We start from the raw sequence: 21502 nt of genomic DNA on the forward strand, positions 1-21502 counted from the left end.
CAGTCAACCTCTAAGAGGGAGAAACATAAAATACAAGGTGGAGTATCTATATACATTCATAAATATAAACAAAGATTCGACCCTAAGTCTCAAGAGTTCTTCGCTTCGTCAGCGTCTCCAGAATACAGAGTAATGCTTCTCAACCTGCATCTGAAAAACAACAATATTGTATGGGATGAGAACCGGGGGTTCTCAGTATGGTTAAAGTGCCCACATATATAATAAACAAGGTCCTGGGAAAGCCAAAGGCAATCCTAGAACGCCGACAATTAGATTATAAATCTTAAGGAACTAAAGCTGAAACCATAAACGAGGGCAGGTCTCTAAGGTTCTAAACTTGATCAACATCCAATCAAAACCCTCAATCTCTTCGCCTTTCCTCCGTTCCTCCAACTCCGATGAAATCACACAGACAGACAAAACAGACATGTCAAACACATACAGAAAGCATATATAACAAGTAGGCAATTAGCAATTAACATGAATAAACAATTAAGAAAGCCAAGACAATGCAGACTCAAACAAAATATACAAATGCACATGATGCATGCCTTTCCTAGCGCAGGCCATGAGCTCATGCGTCGGTTGTCTACCCGCAACCCGACGTCACTCGGAGTAAACCCCGAATATGGTCTCTTTACTGTGTCAATTAGACACCTTGGCATCACGGTTACCCGTGTCAGTTAGGCGTCATCATAATAACATTTTAATGTGTATCACAGTAAGAAACAGTGCTATCAGTTAGGCGAACATTCCCGCATTAGCAATCTCAGGCTATCCGTTAGGCGGGCACTTTCGTATTAGCAGTTTGGCACAAGACCTATTCAACATACACTTTTCATAATTTATTATTTGTTTCAATTATCTCTTTCATACTTGGTTTCTCATTTCCTTTCTCTTTATTATGCCTCCACATCACCAACACTATAAAATATACCTTCACCGCCTAACTACACATACCTCCAGCATCACTAATTAACTTTAAAGCTTCTTGGGGACAACTTACACATTTTTATTTAACTAAGTCCCTGAACTTTTACAGAAATTCGGACATAATCTCCCCTAAAATAGCACTAAAACCACCCTTACGGGTTCCCTCAGTCTTAACAACATTCAAACTTTCCTTAACAATTTACTAGATAGACATTTTTAATTGGTCATTATACTCTCTTTAATCTTCTTAGTTATTGTAAAATTACGGATTTAGAAAATAAAACTTGGTTCTGGGGCATTCCGACCATTATTGAAACTTGTACAAATCTTTCAAAATTCTGCTATCATTGCAGAAAAACTGCAGCGAGCAGTAAATTTGTTAAATTTACTAAAAATCCAATTATCATCCATTACCTTTCAAAATTTACGTCCTTAAACAACACTCTTCCAGATTTTCAGAAAACTGAATTTTAGATTATTACCATGTCACATGAATAAGTTATGAGCTTAGGAATACAGCCCTGCTGTTTAAAAAATCTGTTTTCAAAATCCAGCGAGCAACTCACACTTTTTGCAACATATCTAATTGGTTAAAAAGAGTTTTGATACAAAATTTAAACTGAAGATTTTGGACACATAAGGCTTGAAACTGCCATTAGTTTCAGCTCAAAAGCTCATTAGAATTGTAAATTAAGTGGGTTGGAATTTGGTGCTTCTGCAGCAGAGAAACGAAATTTTCTGCAGAATCTATCAATCTTTAAAAATTCATTTCTTCCAAACCACTCATCAATAAATTCTGAATTTTTTACGAGACACTCATATCACATTAAAGTTTCGTAAAAAATAGTTTTATTCAAAAATAAGGCCTGGTCTGGTCCTAGAAACTAGTTTATTCTACTGTCAATTATGCAGAAAATTCTGCCTTGGACCTTTTCAACAACCTTACATACCATAACTCACATTTGAACTTATATCCCTTCCAAAATCACATTTCCATACCTTGGCCGATTCCTCGTAAAACCCAGAACATCACAATTTGTTACCATTCCATGATACCCAAGTTTCCAAAGTCTCACCAAACGGGTCTCCGGCTCCCCAGAGTCCAATACCAAGTCTCCAACACCACCAATTTGTTTTCAAAGTTCACAATCCAAACTAATTTTACCAAATAACACTAAAATTACCGTAGAGTTCACTAATTAGATAACTTAAAAAGGATTAAACGTTTCTCACCTTACCAATACAAAATTGGGACAAGACCCGACAAGTCCACGAAGCTAATTCGAACCTAAGACACCAAAATCATATAAATTCTCAATTTCAACACCCCTCAAATTCGAAATTGAGAAGGGAAGATTTGGGTAGGAAAAGATGAATTTCTTACCAAATTATGGGGTGGGTTTCGTAGAGGATTCCGAGACGAACGCGTGACCCTGACGGCTCGTCAATCGGAGCTCCGGATTGAAAGTTACGACGAATTGAAATCAAGACAAGGGTTAGGTTTTGGAGTTCATTGTTCTTCCCTTCCCCCAATTCAGTTTCTGCGTGTCTCCCATTAAAGAAGGGAAGAGAAGGCTGATCTTATAATACTTAGGCCCAGTTTGGGTAAATAACTTAAATAAGTTCTTTTAGAAAAAGAGCTTAAAGCATAAGAACTTTTATTAATAGCAACTTATAAATAAGTTATTTTGTGTTTGGATTTTTAGTTATAAAAGTACTTATTTTGAAGTTGTAGCGTTTGGATAAATAACTCAAAAAATAATTTTTTTACAGAAGAAAATGAATATTAAAATAACGATGATAACAAATACTTTCCAATATTGAATGTTGATTTTACATAACCTAATCACTAATATTGTGTATGATATGGTAGGTGAAAATAAAAAATAAATATAAAATATATGTCAATCATAACAAATACTTTTATTGATGTCAAGAACTTGCTATAATTAACTATGAAAATAATAGCAAGCTATAAAATCACATGTAAAAAAATAAAATTAAAATTAAAATTTCATACCACAGTTAAATACAAATTTAATAATAAAAAATAGATTGATAAAATGATAAAAAAAAAATACTTAGAAGGAATATATGCAGTAGGTTGTTCAGATGCAATATTGTTTGAAAATGAAAATGGTGGTGGAGTCAGATGAATCATTACGTGAAAATGGTGAGGTTTGGAACATTGCGTGAGAATGATGGTGGAATAATGGTGGAAGGCCAGTGCTTCTAGCAGATCTTGCGTGAAAATGATGGTGAAGGATCAGTATTTTTCACAGAGTTAAGAAGGAAAGTAGATTTTTTTTTGTTTTGAAATTAATTTTTTTTAAGGAAGTTGTAGAATGACTTATCGAGAAGCAGAGAAGTCATATATTTTTAGTTCTTCAAAAAGCTCTAAATTAACTTTTCGGGAAGTTAAAAGTTTTTTTTTTAAAATGATGCCAAACACGCAGATTGTGACTTTTCATAATCTAAAAGTAAAAAAAAGTAGCTTCTGCTACTTCCCAAACGGGCTCTTAATGGGTTTTGGTTAGGCCTTGGGCCCAATACAGGCCCAGTTCGTTCGGTTTGGCCCGTTTGGCCCAATCTTGGGCCAAATTCTTTAAAATTAGTGTCAAAATTCTTGTTTTAATTAGCTCTTTCACATTAAATTATAAAATTTTATTTTCTAATTTCTTAGATTAATAATTAATTTATTAACAAATTATTTACTAATTTCTCGGATTTTATAACTAGAATGGAGGGTAAAGGGGACAACTACAATTTTTGTTAATCTAATAATTCAGAAAAAAAAATATGTTAGATGATGATGTAAAAATATTTATTTCATTATAACGTAGTTAATGATATTTGGGTGTGATTTTTATTTTGTATATTTTTATTTTACTTTATTCAAAAAAAAAATTACATTGTATTTAATTACTCATATACATTTAGAACGTTGATGAAACTACCCATAAAAGAACAAAACTGACGTTGTACTCATGAAAGAGAAGTTCATTTGACAAAAATATCCAAATCCTAAATTTTTATTAACTTCTTTAAAAAATTACTCAAAATTTTCAAATTATTCCTACCATTTCGTTATCTTCAACTTCTACCTCTTCATCCTCCACACATTTGCCTCTTCCTCTACCACACGACATTGCCAAATCTTCCTTCGCCACAGCTGGATTTGGAGTAGCAACGACCCTCACAACTATATACAAGCTGCCAAATCTTTCTCTTATTTGTACTGTGTCTGTCTGTAGTTGTGAGGATCGTTGCCACTTCAAATTCAACTGTGACAGAGGAAGATTCGGCATGTGGTGGAGGAAGAGACAAATACAATGGTTTGTGGAGGATGAGGAAGTAGAGGTCGAGATAATGATTGAAAGAGGTAGGGATAATATGAGAATTTTGAAAATTTTGAGTGATTTTTTAAGAAGTCAACAAAAATTTAGAATTTGAAATTTTTTGTCAAACAGGCTTCATTTTTCATAAGTATAACGTTAATTTCGTTCTTTTTTAGATAATTTTATCAGTTTTATGAACATTCGTAAATATAAATGGTAGTGTTTTACAACATAATAATAATAAGAATAATAACAATTATGCAGCAATACTATGTTGTTTCCAAAAATATTGTAATAGTTAGTTAATCTAGCTTTTGCAGCAACAAAATTTGGTTGCTAAAAATTTTTCATAGCAAAAAACTTATTGTCATATGATTTAGCTACGAATTTTCTTGATGCAAAATCTATATCTTTAGCAGCAAATAAAGAAGTAGTTGCAATGACTTTCGACAACAAGTTCTAATACAGCAACGTGCAGCAAGTTATGCAAAAATTATAAATGGCAACCAATTTCGATAGCTACTTTGGTATTCAGTATTCACTGGATTTTTTATTTAAATAAATTTAAAAAATATTTTAATTACTGAAATAAATAATTATAAAAATAATTACTGAAATTCGTTCTCTAGGCTGATCTCGTTTATACTGTAAACGAGATATACACTGTAAACGAGATAAGCCTGGGGAACACCTATATATATATATGTCGTTGATAGCTTGGTTCCGGGTCCCAATTCGAACCTTTCGACCACTTTTTCCTCTCTTTTATCCCTTTCTAACCATATTACCGAGTAATACAAAAATGGCACTCGCAAATGCACGTGATCGGGACATCAACCGGCTGAATGTGACATGGCACTACGCTGGGGCAGAGGACTTTGCGGTTAGTTATATTATGTTGACTTTTACGTAATCTCATACATGTATGCGATGGTTAGGGTACTTGCGCACAGTGACGGATCTAGAAAATTTTGGTAGTGGGAGCAAAATTTATATAACATGATAATAATTTTTATAATAAAAATAGTATGTGTACGTAAAAAATTAAATATTAAATTATCTATTAATCACTATATATCTGTGTATAAATACATGTATTGTTTAACTTATTTTCAATATGTATTTTATATTTTATGACTATATATTTCTGTTAGAAAAAAATAAGAATGGTTTATCCATATTGCGATTCTTTTATTTGTTCATTTATAATTTTACAGCAGGAAAGCTGAGTTAACATTCATTTTAGCGCAAAACTTCCTCAAATCTTAAAGTGATCAAAATTTTACATCCCTTGTTGGTACCAGTAGAATTTTCACTAACAATTTGCTCTTGCTTATCTTTTATTTTCTTCAATAGAATTCCTACCTTGTTCAAGTCTAGTTCATCCCAAAGGTCATCTAGAATCACAAGGGTATTTTTCTGAGATAGGAAAGGAGAGCAGCTCAACACAAAGGTATCTTTTATTTGCAATTGGCATGATTTCTTCATTGTTTTTTACAACATCAACTAGTTGTTGCACTGTTAGCTCATTTCTTTCAAGCTCCACATTGAGTTCTTTTAGATCCTTAACATGGTTTTCGTAATTAATAATATAATCAAGTTGTCGAATACTCGCATCCAGGAGTAAGTCGATAACTTTCTCTAATGGTTTATATTACATCAAGAACAATAGAAGAAGCAAGGAAACTGAGAACTGAATTACTTGCATTTCAAAAGAAGTGTGTATTAACATTGTGTATACAAGAGTGAAAGGAACATGCATTTATACAATTGTGAGTGGAAGATTCTAGAAATAGAAAGCTAACACGATCATAACGAACTCACAACAAAAAATAGAAACTAGTAACAAACTATAACTACCCTTCATCTCTATTGTTTATTTTACCATTAGTACTCCCTTCAAACTTAGATGGGGATTAAGACTCACTCTAAGATTGATTCTAAACTTATCAAAGAGCTTAATAGAGAGGGGTTTTGTGAATATATTAGCAACTTGTTCCAAGGAAGGGATGTAAACTATGTAAAGCTGTTTCTGATTTGACAAGCTTCCTTAAGAAGTGTAAATCGAGCTCGAGGTGTTTGCAGTTGCTATGCAGAATGGGATTAGCTGCTAGGAGGTAAGCTGATTAATTGTCACAGTAGATGGTTAGGGGAATTTGTTGAGGGATTTTTAGCTTGCTAAGGAGTTGTTGAATGGAGATGATTTCTAATTGAGTAGAGGCCATATACCTGTATTCTGCATCAGTGTTGCTCCTACTCAGTTTGCTTTGTTTTTGACACTTTCCTAACACCAAATTGTTGCCCAAATAGATGCAGGACCCTGTTACAGATTTGCAATCATCTACATCACTAGCCTAGTCTGCATTTGCATAGGCCAGCATTCTAAAATTAAAACACTTGTAAACACCATACCATGAGATATTGTGCCTCTTAGATATCGCAGTATGCGTTTAAGAGCTTTTCATTGCTAAATAGTAGGATGCTGCAAAAACCGATACACACGATTAATAGAATAATCCAGGTCAGGTTTGCTTGTAGCTAAATATTGTAAAGTTCTTACTATGGACCTATATAGTTTTGTATTATCAAAGGGATCAGACTCATTGACAAATGATTTGAGGTTGGAAAGCATTAGGGTTGGCACTGGATTGGCATTTATCATGCCAGTTTTTATTAATAACTCTAGCATATTTTTCTTGAGATAACATGATGTTTTCGTCATTCTGATAAGTGACTTCAAGACAAAGGAAGAAGTTGAATTTACTCAGGTCTTTCAATGGAAAAATAATATTTAATTTGGCTATTAAAACTTCAATTTATGTAGCATTGTTACCTGTGACAACAATATCATCTACATAAATGAGCATATAAGTAATATAGATTGAGGTTTGTCTAATAAAAAGAGAAGTATCAGAAACAATGCTATTGAATCCAAAGTGTTGCAAAGTAGATTTTAAAGTTGAGAACCATGCTCTTGGTTCCTTTTAAAGGCCATAAAGAATATTTAGTTTGCATTCTAGATTTCTAGTTGAGAGTTCATAGCTCTAAGGCTATGTCATATAGACTTGTTTAGTGAGAATGCCATTTTAGAAGGCATTATTGAAGTTAAACTGCGTCATAATCCATTTTTGAGACAGAGCAATGCTGAGGACAATTCGAACTGTGGATGGTCTGATCACAGGGGAAAATTTTGTTCATAATCGGTCCCTTCGACTTTGCGAAAGTCTTTGGCAACAAGCCTGGCTTTATATCTCATAATATCACCTTTGTTTTTTCTAATAGAAAAGACCCATTTACTGCTAATGATAAGGGCACTAAGAGGTGGTTCAACTAATGTCCATGTTCCACATTGCCTCAATGCTTGGTACTTAGCATTCGTAGCAGCCTTCCAATGATCACATTACAAAACTTGAGTCACATTATTTGGAAAATTTTGTGTTAAATCATGAGGAATAGTAACACTGTATAGAGTAATTTTCCTTACACCAGATTTAAACTTTGTTACTATTGGATGTTGGTTGCTAGTATTATCAATAATAGGTGGTAAACAAACTTCAATTCCATTGATTGGGATGATGTTGGTATTGTACAAAGATATTTTTTATGGTGAATCAAGTTGAGTGCATGGTGTTGTGTTAACATTGTCCTCTTCAATGGAAATTGAGTATGTGTAAATATAAGAGTAAGAGTGTATGTCATTGTAATATTAGGAATGGAACTAATAGACATAAGAGGAAAAGAAAGATAAATAGTCACAGAATTTTGATTGCCAGTAGTAGATGTAAGAGTAGTATATGTGAGAATAATTCAACATATAAAAAATTATTTTTATCAAATTGCATATTTCTTGATAAGTATATTTTGCCTGATTTGGTCATGCATTTAAAACCATAATTGTTGTCATATCCTAGGAAAATGCAATTTTCATATCTAAATTGTAATTTATGTTTATTATATGGTCTTAGAAAAAGAAAGCAAGCATAATAAAAAAATTCTAGGCAATGTGTAATTTGGTTTTTTATTGTACAATTTTTAAAAGGGTGATAAATGATTAAGTGTGCAAGTAGGTAACCTACTTAATAAGTAGACAGCAGTTGAGACGGAATCTTTTTAAAATATCATAGGTAAAGTAGCAGTAAATGATAGATGTTCCAAATAAAACTTTTAGAAGGGTTAACCACAAAAAATGTACCCAAATAATTTTGTCGGTAACAAAAATACACTCGAATTTTGTTATCGACAAAAATGCTCTCAAATAATTTAAAAATGCCCAATATTAAATATATATTCTCAAAAAATGCTTTAGAGATTCAATTTTGATGCGATTTTTTATAAGCATAATTAGATAAATAAGTTATTTTATCCTTAAAATTTGGTGATTTTTCGCTTAGTATATATTTTTTGTGATTTTTTTGATACTTTTGAAAAATAAAATAAAAATATAGAGATCAAATTTTTATCCTCTTTCTTATGTGTATTTTTTAAACAGTTATCTAAATATTTCTATAAAATTTTGGATTAAATGCATAAGCAGTTTGTCAAATACAAAAATTGTTTGCCACTTACAAAAAGATAATATTCTTTTTAGACATTTTTGTCGCATTTTTAAATTATTTGAGAGTACTTTTTCGATAATAAAATTCGGATGCATTTTTATGAGCGACAAAATTATTTGGGTGCATTTTTGATAGTTTACTCTTTTTAGAAATAGGTGCATATATGATGTGAATTAGTTAAGGATGCATAGATGTGTGTGAAAAGTGAAGTATGGATAAAACACTATGGGTAATTAGGTTTATACATTAGGATTTAAAAAGCTGTTGTAGGTTAGATAGAGGTTTAAGCTAATCAAAATTTAAATTTTTGGTCCATTTAACTAAATACATCCTCACCTTTTTCCTAATTACGTTACAACTCTCCAAAATTTTCATGATATTTATATGCATTCATTAAATATTGAGCAATGCTAGGGAACCAAAAGGGTATTAGCCAAAAATCAGCCAAATACCTTTGGTTGAATCCAAAATCTCTACAAGTTAATATATATATATATGGATGTTTCTTCTGCTAAGTATCAAAATGTTTCTTTTTCATACTAAATGGATGTTTTTTTATATATTTTTTGAATTTTTTTTATATTGCAAATGTGAATGTCTCTATTTCTTTAAGAAATTTTTTTTTTAATTTTATAGATATTTAATTATTTTTGCTAAAATATAATTGGATGTTTCTTTTGTTAAGTATTAAGATGTTTTTTTTATAATTCTCTAATTGTGTAGTTTGCAGTCTCTTTAATCATCAAAACGACACCTAATATCCCAAAACGCAGAGAGCAACATCATCATATAAACAATAAAATTAGCTTTCTCCCAAACATTGCAAACAAAATTATCAACCGCCTAGCTACAGAGATCTCAGATCTGATTAATCTTCAAGCTCAATAATTTTTACAACTGATGAATCACCATCCTTCTGGCAAACAACAACTCGGTCATGCGGCTTTATAATGCCGAAAGCCTTGCCATGGTCTAAAGCAACCTTTAAAATTGATTCATTTGCTCCACTTTTAGATTCAGCCTATAGATAGATTACACAATCAAAATTAGTTCACAACACTAAAGCGCAATAACGAATCGTCCACCATGAATTCCATGAATTTTTACAATTAAATAACTTACGGGATGTTGAGGATCGGCCAACACCTCAGTGTTTGAAGGAGGTGGTTGAGGAGGGAAGAGGAGAAGGATTTGTCGGTGACAAAGTCGAAGGTGGACTTCGTGTTGAAGCAGTTTGTCTTAAATGCGCTTGTTGAGGGCGTCACGGAGAGCACAGAAGTCACCGGCGCTTCCAGCAGCATTGGTGAGAGAGAGGGGTCTGTGTGTGTGATTGTTGGAGGTGAGTAGGTTAATGTGAGAGAGAAGAGGAAGGCTTTTATAGGTTTTAATTAGGTTTACTTAATTAATTTTAAATTTTTTAAATTTTGAATTTAAAAAATTTAAAATTAATTATTAATATAAATTAATGTGGTTTTATTTAGTTTTTGGCTGATAACCTCTTGGTTCCATATACTTTTCCTCAAAAGAGGATTGAGTGATTTAAACTTATATACTAGATCAATAAACACATAAGTGTGGATTCGATTATTCAATTATATGTTCTCCTTTTTCATGAGAACCTTACCTTGCAAGTTTGTAATTCTTTTAAAACTCAATCTGAGTAATGGAATTGAATCGATTGATATATATATTAGCCTTCCATATTCATTTATGTTCTTGATTATATTTTTATTTTAATCTAAGTAGGAAGTAGGTAGAATAAACGAGTGTTAGGTAGCTTTCTCTTAGTGAGTGTTGATATTCGCTAATTTTATCTTCACTAAGTGAGAAAGAGTTGATAAATTTATATTTTATGTAATTTTTTAGTAGAAAATAAAATAAAATTTATCAACTTGAATATTATCCTTGCTAATGCACACTTTTATGAATTTTTTTTCTAATTGAACTTGATTAAAATATTTTTCTTAGGCCTTTAAAATTGTTAAATTAATTTCACTTTTATTCAACATACCTTGATAATCTTGTCCAAGTTTAATCCTTGTTCATATTTTCTTGTTCTAGCACTTTAGTTTACTTAGATTCTCTTGTTATTTTTTTTATTTTGTCATTAGTTTACGAACTCTTGTTGGATGATTTTTCATTAATGAATTTGATGTTTTATATTATTCTTACTTACTTGAGATATTTTCGTGTCCTTAAATTAGGTAGTTGTAGTTTTTACTAATTGTTGCGATTTATGTTGTTTTATGTTTATGCGCTCTAAGTATTTGACAAAATGCTTGAACTAGTTATAAAGTATATTTTTTTATTCTTGAATTGGATTGAAAATTTGGGTAATCTCTAGTAACTAATGTCCAAATTAATTAATAATTTAAAATTATTAATTACCCTTATTTTTGGTAATACTAACATTTTACTAAATTCAATTAGTAAGTTGGTTAACATTTATGAATTAGGTTAATTAAGCTTAATTGACTTTCCTCAACTCATAAAGGTTGACGAATTAGATTCACTCTTTGTAATTAGTGATAATGATAGTGATTTTTTAACATCTTTTAGAACTTTAGAAGGGGGGTTGACTCAAAAGCAGAGCAAGATATAACAGAGAAAGAGAATCACACAAGCATATATCCTGGTTCGGTTTCCAAGTGCAATGAAACCTACATCCAGTCTCCACCACAACTATGGTAGAATTTCAACTATAATCAAACTTATTACATGCACCAATACCAATGAATTATAACCTAATTCATCTAGTATCACCTACCAAATTTCTAACCTAAACCTAGTATCCACCAAGCGCTATCTCAACTTGACTAAGGAAAACTCCAATCTAGTTCGGCAACCACCAAATGTTATCCCAACTTGACTAAGAACTAATCCTAGTTCAACAAAAACCAAATACATAAAAAATTACTTTGGCTTTTTCAATTTATCTCTTTTGCCCATTTTCACTAATGCCTTTTTCTCAATTACAGAAAAAAAGACATCAAAAAATCATAAAAAAATCTCAAACAAAGCTCAAAGAAGAAGGAAACAACACTGCACGAGAATTCTCAATCCCTCTTTCCAATATGCATAGTTGCATTCAACACTAAGCAAGAGGAAACCTGAATTCATGTCATGCTGCAATTCTTCAAGTTGTGCTGCAATCAACCCTAAGCAAGAGAAAACATGAATTCAAGTTGTGTTATAGTTGTTCAAGTAGTAATAATAGTACATTAATTTCAAAAGAAGGAATCAACACTAAAAATTGAATTCAAGTTGTGTTGCAATTAATTCTAAGCAAGAGGAAACCTAAATTCAAGTTGTGTTGGAGTTGCTCAAGGAGTGGAAGTAATAGTACTTTGTTTCAAAAGAAGGAACCAACACTGAAACCTGAACTCAATTTGTGTTGCAATCAACTCTAAGCAAGAGAAAACATAAATTCAAGTTTGCTATAGTTGTTCAAGTTGTGTTGTGCTGCATTTAACTCTAAGCAATAGAATCTAGTAGTAGTAGTACCTTATTTCAAAGATGGAACCAATACAGAAACCAAAATTCAAGTTGTCCTGCAGTCAACTCTAAGTAAGAGAAAACCTAAATTCAAGTTGTGCTACAAGTAGTAGTAGTTGTGTTGTCAACTCAAAACAAGAGGAAACTTAAATTCAAGTTGTGCTACTAGTAGTAGTAGTTGTGTTGTTGTCAACTCTAAGCAAGACAAAGTAGTAATAGTAGTAGTAGTTCTGCTGTTGTTAACTCTAAGAAAGAGGAAACCTAAATTCAAGTTGTGCTACAAGTAGTAGTAGTAGTAGTAGTAGTAGTTGTTGTTGTTCTATTGTTGTCAACTCTAAACAAGAGGAAACCTAACTTCAGTTGTGCTACAAGTAGTAGTTTCAAGTTGTTCTACAAGCAGTAGTTTCAAGTTGTGCTACAAGTAATAGTAGTTGTGTTGTCAACTCTAAATGAGGAAACTTAAATTCAAGTTGTGCTACTAGTAGTAGTTATTGTGTTGTGGTCAAGTCTAAGCAAGACAAAGTAGTAATAGTAGCAATACTTCTGCTGTTTTTAACTCTAAGAGAAAACATAAATTCAAGTTGTGCTACAAGTAGTAGTAGTAGTTGTGTTGTTGTCAACTCTAAAAGAGAAGAAACATAAATTAGTTGTGCTACAAGTAGTAGTTTCAAGTTGTGCTACAAGTAGTAGTCTCAAGTTGTGCTACAAGTAGTAGTAATAGTAGTTGTGTTGTTGTCAACTCTAAACAAGAGGAAACCTAAATTCAGTTGTGCTACAAGTAGTAGTTTCAAGTTGTTCTACAAGCAGTAGTTTCAAGATGTGCTACAAGTAGTAGTAGTTGTGTTGTCAACTCTAAACAAGAGAAAACTTAAATTCAAGTTGTGCTACTAGTAGTAGTAGTTGTGTTGTTGGCATGTCTAAGCAAGACAAAGTAGTAATAGTAGCAGTAGTTCTGCTGTTGTTAACTCTAAGAAAAAGGAAACCTAAATTCAAGTTGTGCTAAAAGTAGTAGTAATAGTAGTTGTGTTGTTGTCAACTCTAAACAAGAGGAAACCTAAATTCAGTTGTGGCTACAAGTAGTAGTTTCAAGTTGTTCTACAAGCTGTAGTTTCAAGTTGTGCTACAAGTAATAGTAGTTGTGTTGAACTTTAAACAAGAGTAAACTCAAATTCAAGTTGTGCTACTAGTAGTAGTAGTTGTGTTGTTGTCAAGTCTAAGCAAGACAAAGTAGTAATAGTAGCAATAGTTCTGCTGTTGTTAACTCCAAGAAAGAGCAAACCTAAAGTCAAGGTGTGCTACAAGTAGTAGTAATAGTAGTGTTGCAACTCTAAGTAAGACAAGTAGTAGTAGTAGTTGTTGTGTTATTGTCAACTCTAAAAGAGAAAGAAACATAAGTTACTTGTGCTACAGGAAGTAGTTTCAAGTTGCGATAAAACTTAAATTCAAGCTGAGCTACTAGTAGTAGTAGATGTGTTGTTGTCAAGTCTAAGCAAGACAAAGTAGTAATAGTAGCAGTAGTTCTGCTGTTGTTAACTCCAAGAAAGAGCAAACCTAAAGTCAAGGTGTGCTACAAGTAGTAGTAATAGTAGTGTTGCAACTCTAAGTAAGACAAGTAGTAGTAGTAGTTGTTGTGTTATTGTCAACTCTAAAAGAGAAAGAAACATAAGTTACTTGTGCTACAGGAAGTAGTTTCAAGTTGCGATAAAACTTAAATTCAAGCTGAGCTACTAGTAGTAGTAGATGTGTTGTTGTCAAGTCTAAGCAAGACAAAGTAGTAATAGTAGCAGTAGTTCTGCTGTTGTTAACTCCAAGAAAGAGCAAACCTAAAGTCAAGGTGTGCTACAAGTAGTAGTAATAGTAGTGTTGCAACTCTAAGTAAGACAAGTAGTAGTAGTAGTTGTTGTGTTGTTGTCAAGTCTAAGCAAGACAAAGTAGTAATAGTAGCAATAGTTCTGCTGTTGTTAACTCCAAGAAAGAGCAAACCTAAATTCAAGTTGTGCTACAAGTAGTAGTAGTAGTAGTTGTGTTATTGTCAACTCTAAAAGAGAAGAAACATAAATTAGTTGTGCTACAGGAAGTAGTTTCAAGTTGTGGTATAAGTAGTAGTCTCAAGTTGTGCTACAAGTAGTAGTAGTTGTGTTGTCAACTCTAAACAAGAGGAAATTTAAATTCAAATTGTGCTACTAGTTGTAGTTGTTGTGTTGTTGTCATGTCTAAGCAAGACAAAGTAGTAATAGTAGCAGTAGTTCTGCTGTTGTTAACTCTAAGAAAGAGAAAACCTAAATTCAAGTTGTGCTACAAGTAGCAGTAGTAGTTGTGTTGTTGTCAACTCTAAAAGACAAGAAACATAAATTAGTTGTGCTACAAATAGTAGTTTCAAGTTGTGCTACAAGTAGTAGTAATAGTAGTTGTGATGTTGTCAACTCTAAACAAGAGGAAACCTAAATTCAGTTGTGGCTACAAGTAGTAGTTTAAAGTTGTTCTACAAGTAGTAATTTCAATTTGTGCTACAAGAAGTAGTAGTTGTGTTGTCAATTCTAAACAAGAAGAAATTTAAATTCAAGTTGTGCTACTAGTAGTAGTAGTTGTGTTGTTGTCATGTCTAAGCAAAACAAAATAGTAATAGTAGCAGTAGTTCTGCTGTTGTTAACTCTAAGAAAGAGGAAACCTAAATTCAAGTTGTGCTACAAGTAGTAGTCTCAAGTTGTGTAGTAGAAAAAACATAAATTCAAGTTGTGCTACAAGTAGTAGTAGTAGTAGTAGTTGTTGTTGTTGTGTTGTTGTCAACTCTAAAAGAGAAGAAACATATAAATTAGTTGTGCTACAAGTAGTAGTTTAGTTGTGCTACAAGTAGTAGTCTCAAGTTGTGCTACAAGTAGTAGTAATAGTAGTTGTGTTGTTGTCAACTCTAAACAAGAGGAAACCTAAATTCAGTTGTGGCTACAAGTAGTAGTTTCAAGTTGTTCTACAAGCAGTAGTTTCAAGTTGTGCTACAAGTAGTAGTAGTTGTGTTGTCAACTCTAAACAAGAGGAAACTTAAATTCAGGTTGTGCTACAAGTAGTAGTAGTTGTGTTGTTGTCATGTCTAAGCAAGACAAAGTAGTAATAGTAACAGTAGTTCTGCTGTTGTTAACTCTAAGAAAGAGGAAACCTAAATTCAAGTTGTGCTACAAGCAGTAGTAGTGAAAACCTAAATTCAAGTTGTGCTACAAGCAGCAGCAGTAGTAGTAGTAGTAGTAGTAGTAGTAGTAGTTGTTGTGTTGTTGTCAACTCTAAACAAAAGGAAACCTAAATTCAAGTTGAGTTATGCTACAAGTACTAGTAGTAGTTATTGTGTTGTTGTCAACTCTAAACAAGAGGAAACCTAAATTCAAGTTGTGCTACAAGTAGTAGTTTTAATTTGTGCTACAAGTAGTAGTTGTTGTGTTGTCAACTCTAAACAAGAGGAAACCTAAATTCAAATTGTGCTACAAGTAGCAGTTTCAAGAAGTAGTAGTAGTAGTGTTAGTAATAGTGTTGCAACTCTAAGCAAGAGAAAACCTAAATTCAAGTTGTGTTGTTGTCAACTATAAGAAAGACGAAGTATTAGTTGTGTTAAATTCAATTCTAAGGTAGAGGAAACCTAAATTCAAGTTGTAGTAGTGGTTGTGGTGCTGTCAACTCTAAGCAAGAGAAAATAGTAATAGTAGTTGTGTTGTTGTCAACTCTAAGCAAGAGGAAATCTAAATTTAGGTTGTGTTACAAGTAGTAGTTTCATTGTCAACTTGTCAACTCTAAGCAAGAGGAAACCTAAATTCAAATTCTGTTACAAGTAGTAGTTTCAAGTTGTGCTACAAGTAGTAGTAATAGTAGTGTTGCAACTCTAAGTAAGAGAAAACTTCCATTCAAGTTGTGCTGCAGTCAATTCTAAACAAGAGTAATACGTGCTCAAGAGTATCAAAGAGAAACTAGTAGTAGTAGTAGTAGTAGACAACATAAATGAAATCAGAAATGATCAAAATGAAGGAATTGCAATGGAGATCGAATTCAAACTAACCTTGAATGCATACCTCATGGACTTGATTGCTTCACCGATAAGAAGCTTGGCCGATGTGATAGCCTTCAACAAGAGACACTCAACTTGGTTACTACTTGAGACAATTTTTACGTTGAGCCTACTAGATCTTTTCACCACCACAATGATTTGACAACCAATGTGTCATTTATGGAGCAGCAAAAACACAGTATTCATGATAAGAAAATAAGATTCAAATATTAAACAAATGTGAATCCCTCTTCAATTGCAGAAAGAAAAGGATTCAGGATTAAGACAAGAACAATTAAATCATGGTTACTACCTTCCGTAGTTCAGCCAATTTTCCCATATTTAGAACCCAATTTTCTGTGCATATCCACTTGGTAACACACCATTTTGTTTTATTTGGATTTTCTCATGCCACAACTGCAAGAAATATGGCATCAAGGTCAACAATCTAAACAGCTTTCCATTATTGTGTAGTAAATAGATCTAACAAAAAAGATGAAGAATTTTTAAAGGCAAGCAATGCATCCATATCATTAAGAATGTGCAAGTACTCTATCTTTCTTCCATGCAACGAATTCTATATAATAATAATAATAAATAACGCCAATTAATTAACAGAGTAAATTATATATGAAGGTAATTCTATATAAACATAATTAAATGTGATAACCTCTTGTAAGCTTAGAATGGCCATGTGCTTGTAAAAAGGTGGCGACTTATTAGTGAGCTATATGTACATTACACAAATTCACTGTATATATTTAACTAGTGTAAAACCCGCGCGTAGGCTAAATGTTATTTCATTGTAAATATGTATTGGTATTTATCCATTAATAATAATAGTTATTACTTTTAACTTGAAAAAGTTTTTGGGTATAAAAACTTATTGTATAGTATAAGACTGTTCCATCCTTCCTTTCTAAAAGCTAAATAATCTTGATATTTTTTTTTTGTTCATATTAGCGAATTCTACTTAAATACAAAAATTATTATGTTTATATGTTTAAATTATTATGTTTATATGTTATAATTTTCATATAATTACCACCATCCTCCATTGAATGATGTGTTGTACCTTTCAAAATGGTGAAGGCCAGGCTCCATATGCCTATATGACAACATTTCATTGTTAGTTTCCATAGTTTAGCCAACAACTCATTAGCTCCCACAGTCATGTGCTTTGTCAATTCTAGGAAATTAAAAGCGTACCCTCTACATTAAATCACATTCATGTTCCAAATCTCCATGCATGAGTGCCCACTTCCATGATACAAACATTTGAATAAGCAGCAAAATAGGATGTAGCTTTAAAGCAGTATAAATTACAGATGTAACTTTTTCTTTAAACAAATTAGAGGATCACATTATATAATGATCAGGTTTCTTTCTTCTACACTCTACTAATTCTATATTTTAAGGAGTCTCTACTACATTGTATCATATTGCAATTGTGGTTTGCAATAGCTTGTAATGGATTTCATCAAATCAATTTTAACAAATTTTTATTGCAACAACCACAATTACAACCTCCTACTCCAATTTAAAACCTTTTGCCCAAATGATGATATAGCTCAAGATCAAATAATTTGAATTAATCAAAGAAATCTGATCCTCTTCTATAAAATATATAATATATAATAATGGATTAAAAATGTGAGATTTTGTATTTAATCACACGGCCATATACCTTGGATCTTTCCTTTCGAGAGCATGGGGTGTACCACTTTGTGAGCCTCACTTTTTCATATCGATCTATGAGAAGCAGAAAGAGAACCTGATTAAAACAAAATTAAAAAAAATTAAAAAACAAAAATTAAAAAATAAATTTGAAACAAATTCGGAACCCTTGCTGCCATCTTCATCATAAAGTAACAATATTGAAGGAGAACACTCCATCGACAAAAAGGCATTCATTCCACCCAGTTGGTATCACAATAGTAAAATGAAGAACATGCCATGACTTTTATTTCATTTACAACTCAAAAAATGTGACTACATTAACACATGTCCATTTATGATAAATAAACACAGCAGCTATAGGTCACAGGTAAAACACCACATGTTTTCATATATGCACAGTAATCGAAACAAATTCAAACAACATCGGTATAAAATCGACATAAATAAATAAATAAAAACAAAGGCCAAGGTAAATTCATAAATCCTGCAGTAAACAAAATACCTTTATCATCATATATACCTACATATAACCCTATGTAGAAGAAGAATATGAAAAAGTCTGCAACAATGTAACATTTAGGTAGCTCCCTATACAGCATAAATGAATAAAAGATAGTGGTATTTCAACTAAAGGGGTGTTAAGTCCAATCATCAAAGACATGATATGCAAAGTAAAAGGATCAAGTTGTTAAGTTAAGTTCAAAATTCAAAATATATTCAAATGGAGATGCAACAACTACTCTTCGTTTCACCTACTCAATTACCTCTTCTGGTTTTGGAAGTTCCTTTGTCCTACTAACCATTTTTAAATTTTATTGCAAATATAATATCAAGCAAGCAGCTATATCAGTTACAGTATCCCAATTTATCACTCAAAGAAAACTTCTTTAATACAAAATCATAAAATTATATTAAGAAATGATTTCAGCCATTTAACTTACTTAGAAACGAATCATTCTATACAAAAATTGGGAAAAGAAAGCTAGCTAATAATCCAGCTGCAATTATGAAATAATCATAGCAGATGACAAAAATAACCTGATCATCGCCACCAAGCCTCACCACCGCTTTCATTAAACTCCCAGGCACAATTTTTTTCTTCCTTTATTTTCCCAGAACAAAACGATATTTAGAATGCAATCATCACAAAACATTCAAATAAAACAAAGAGAACCAAAGATATATACCTCTACTCACCTTCAGAAAGTGGCTGCTTTTTTGGTGGTGCAAGGTTTTGTCTAGTTCATTCACAACCATATTCACTGACAACAGCAAAATTCAGTGAATTTCCTAAACATGATTTTAGCTCCTAGTTACCTGCTACCACTGCAAAAAAAAAAAAAAAAAAAAAAAAAAGATTTAGATCACATAAATTTCTTAAACGTGTTGTACTTTTTTAGATATAGGAAAACACAGCCTTTTGGTAAAGTTTAAAGGTCAAAAAAATACTTCCTTAGTTTCATTGATTTCACAGAGACACGATGATTTTGTGTGGCTATTCTAACTTAAAAGTAAATTACCTCTGCAATACCGCCCAAGATAGGATATCAGAGCTCACCGTTCTGTTCACCAGTGTTGTCAGCTTGCTGTGCTGCTTCTTCCCCACTCTGCCGCCTCTGAAATCACCGTGAAAGCTCTGTTCGCCTCTGCTCCTGAAGCTTGCTTCTCCTCCTCCGCCTCCTCGTCTCTTAGATCTTCCTCTCCTCTTCTTGATTTTCAACTCTCTCGCCTGTGACTTGTCCAATACTTCTATGACGTCATCGTTATGGACGAAGAAGATCATAAGAAAAAACCAACCATAGAGAGAGCGCGACAAAGAAAGAAGAGAAAAAGATTGAAAGAAATCAAAGAAAGATTTGATTTTTAAAACTAATTTTAAATTTGTTCACTCTTACCCTAGTTTCAAATGTTCAAGTTCAAATTCTGATCCAAAAGGGAAAGAACGCGCCCACCAGTGAGATATGAGACTGATTTGATTTTCAAAGAAGATAGAATGAGTGAGTTGAGTGCGAACTGAGAAGAATCCAAATTGGATTTGAATTTCAAATATCCCACATAGTTTCTGTTGTTGTAGAGAATGCTGACAACTTCTAAGTTTTTGTTTCTTTCATGATTTTCTTTCATCATATACCATATATACCATAGATTGATGGGTCATTCTACTGGAAAGATTATCATTATACAGATTTTATACAGATTTTATACAGATTTAATGTGTGGTTATTTTGAGGGACACGCGTTAGTTTTTATAGGTGGGCCATTGATATTAAAAAAGTTTGCCTTGTTAATTAATGTATAATTGAATCCTAATACACTAGATAGAATTAGATAATTTTAACGCCGTGATGGTTTAGTTACAAGTTTACAGCACTAAATAAAAATATAAAACTGAATTGTTGAATCATGAGAAATCTTTTTACTTTTTTTAATATTTTCATTAGAACTAAAATTAAAAAATAGTTTTATAAGCTATGATTTTTTTACTAATTTTTAAAAGAAATACTCATTTCAGTTAAAAATAAAAATAATATTTCTTAATTATAATTAAAATTATTTTCTGTAGTATATATTAAAATAATCTATTTAATTATAAAAAACATAAATAAGTTCTAGATTATTTTACAAGGAGTTTCAATTGTTAGAATGTACTTTTTGTTGTTTAATTTCTGTATTAGCAAAATATTGTACAACTGTAATAATAAAAAAGTTTATTTATACTTCACAATCACTTTTTTTTTCTCAGAGGATAAACGAAATAAATATGTAAAAAAAATTGAAACATCAAAATTGGAAACTATTTTATTTATTGACTATCACGAAATTATAATTTATTATTTTGATGTCATGAATTCATTATTCAATAGATGAAATCAATTTGAAAGTGAATCTTAAACCTTGATTAAATAAAAAATATTGGACTCAACAATATGATATTAGCCTGTATTAAAAAGGGTACCGTAAAAAATTTAAAATGATTTGAATCAACAAAAGTAATATTGTTTATTTAAAAAAAAAATACTACAAGAAAGTTTTACCTTGTAAAGATTATATAGATTTTAATTATGACATTAGCTTATATTTTTAGTTTTTGTTACAGTTAAATTACAAAACATGGTTCTTTATTATCAAAATGGCAGCGGAAGCATGAATTAGGAAATACATTTTTCTTTTATTTTCTTTTAGAAAAAAAATTGATATATTAATCGTTGTTAGAGCAGTTAAATAATCATCGTATTAATTAAATTTATCATTTTATAAAAGATTAATTTATATCAAGATGTTTTTCTTTTAGTCTGTATTTTGGTTGAATTTGGAGAATACATATTATAAAATAGACAAAGCATTTAATTAAAATCACTAAATAATAATTTGGATGGTATATAAAGCTAGCAACATATACCTTACAACGGGTACTTAACTCGAAACTTAGAGTAACAACTATTCACTAAGTTAATTATTTAAATTATTAATTTGGT

The 21502-nt window shown here is 31.6% G+C and overlaps 4 long non-coding RNA genes across 38 annotated transcripts; 1 reads left to right on the plus strand and 3 right to left on the minus strand.

Annotated features, from left to right (window-relative positions):
• LOC110262557 lies at positions 9676-10105 on the minus strand. Its single transcript, XR_002347322.1, has 2 exons — positions 9950-10105; positions 9676-9848 (listed from the first exon to the last, which is right to left on the minus strand). It is a non-coding gene; the product is annotated as an uncharacterized LOC110262557 (long non-coding RNA).
• Positions 11427-20177, minus strand: LOC107635326. Of its 34 annotated transcripts, none has more exons than XR_002347300.1 (10): positions 19922-20177; positions 19547-19775; positions 19224-19352; positions 19065-19128; positions 18034-18120; positions 17422-17535; positions 16660-16763; positions 16359-16485; positions 12332-12378; positions 11427-11985 (listed from the first exon to the last, which is right to left on the minus strand). It is a non-coding gene; the product is annotated as an uncharacterized LOC107635326 (long non-coding RNA). The 34 variants fall into 34 exon arrangements; XR_002347321.1 differs by having other exon boundaries at positions 16372-16421; positions 19922-20175; XR_002347250.1 differs by having other exon boundaries at positions 16359-16421; positions 19922-20175.
• On the plus strand, positions 12385-16327 carry LOC110262568. The gene is made up of 2 exons (XR_002347353.1): positions 12385-13203; positions 15283-16327. It is a non-coding gene; the product is annotated as an uncharacterized LOC110262568 (long non-coding RNA).
• Positions 12489-15285, minus strand: LOC110262564. Of its 2 annotated transcripts, none has more exons than XR_002347351.1 (2): positions 14991-15285; positions 12489-13376 (listed from the first exon to the last, which is right to left on the minus strand). It is a non-coding gene; the product is annotated as an uncharacterized LOC110262564 (long non-coding RNA). The 2 variants fall into 2 exon arrangements; XR_002347350.1 differs by having other exon boundaries at positions 14602-15285.

This window comes from Arachis ipaensis, chromosome B01, assembly GCF_000816755.2.
Source record: "Arachis ipaensis cultivar K30076 chromosome B01, Araip1.1, whole genome shotgun sequence".
NCBI lineage: Eukaryota > Viridiplantae > Streptophyta > Magnoliopsida > Fabales > Fabaceae > Arachis > Arachis ipaensis.